At 50.8% G+C, this 1383-nt stretch overlaps 1 pseudogene; it reads left to right on the top strand.

Annotated features, from left to right (window-relative positions):
* The first annotated feature begins 820 nt into the window (after positions 1–820).
* LOC102843138 overlaps positions 821–1383 on the top strand; it is a 3421-nt pseudogene continuing 2858 nt past the window's right edge.

The raw sequence follows: 1383 nt of genomic DNA, 5'->3' as shown, positions 1-1383 counted from the left end.
TTTCTTCCAGTAACGGAGGGGGGAAAGTTGCAGTCCTAGCACTGAGAAATGATCTGCTGACGAAGCGGGAGACTTCCTAACAAAGCCTACAAAGATCTCCAAGTTTGGATTTGCCATAGTAGCTGCAGCTTTTAATGAAGATGAAGATAGGGAACCTGAGGAAATGCCTCCAGAAGCAAAAATGAGGATGAAGAATATTGGAAGGGACACACCAACATCTGCAGGACCAAACTCTTTCAACAAAGGAAAGCATGGATATTCACACTTTGTAAATAAATCAAAGTAATATAAAAAAATTAAAAATTAAAAAAAAACAAACCAAAAAAGTTCCAGAAAACAAAGAATTGATTCAGGGAAGGGGAGATGCGAGAGAGGCGGGGCCAAGCCACAGCCTTTGGTTTTCTAGTTTACACGCCAGCGCTGTGAGCATGTGGAGAACAGGGTGGTGGTCGAGGGGGCAGCTGGGAGTCTTATTTCTGCAGCAGGCCTCCCTTTCAGGACAAGAGCACTGGAGGCCGGCCTGACAGGCGCGCTGGCTCATTGAGTGGTCCCAGTAAGAGGTCCCTAGCTTGTCCTAAGAACTGTGCTCACGCAGGCGCCAGGTGGGCAGGGCGTCGTCTGTGACGCACTTTTCGAGTCTCCGCCCCCTGGTGCCCTCATATATAAGACTTCACCTGGCTTTCGCACTCAGACAAGTGGAAGAGGGCATCTAGTGCAGCTTAGACGTTGTCCGAGGGGGGAAATCAAGGACTCGGGCAGACTTGGACGTGTGTCCGCGCCTCGGAGGTGGCAGCAGGCGGTGCCTCCTAGCCAGGCGGCGATGGAGCTCTTGAGGACTATCACCTACCAGCTGGCTGCCAGCCCCAAGATGGGCGAGCAAGCGCTGGGCAAGGCTTGCAGCGGGCACTCGAAGAAGGAGCGACAGCAGCAGCACCCGGAGGAGCCGCAGACCCTGCAGCCCGCACCTCAGGTGCAGCCGGCGGCTCCAGACCACCATGACCACCACTCCCACTCTGGGACGAAGATCTCACAGATTATCATTGATCCCACGACGGGAAAGCGCTACTGCTGGGGCAAAATGCTGGGCAAGGGTGGCTTTGCAAAATGTTATAAGATGACAGATTTGACAAATAACATTGTCTATGCTGCAAAAATCATTCCTCACAACAGAGTATTTGCACCTCATCCATGGCAAATGATGAACAGAGAAATAGAGCTTCACCAAATTCTCCACCATAAGCATGTGGTGCAGTTTTATCACTACTTTGAGGATAAAGAAAACATTTACATCCTCCTGGAGTACTGCAGCAGAAGGTCCCTGTCACATATCTTGAAAGCTAGAAAGGTGTTGACGGAGCCAGAAGTTCGATACTACCTCAGGCA

Source organism: Elephantulus edwardii, unplaced genomic scaffold, assembly GCF_000299155.1.
Source record: "Elephantulus edwardii isolate Elephantulus edwardi_28Jun2011 unplaced genomic scaffold, EleEdw1.0 scaffold00645, whole genome shotgun sequence".
NCBI classification, from domain to species: Eukaryota; Metazoa; Chordata; class Mammalia; order Macroscelidea; family Macroscelididae; genus Elephantulus; species Elephantulus edwardii.
The sequence above is the reverse complement of the archived record's forward strand: the minus strand, read 5'-3'. Positions and strand labels throughout refer to the sequence as shown.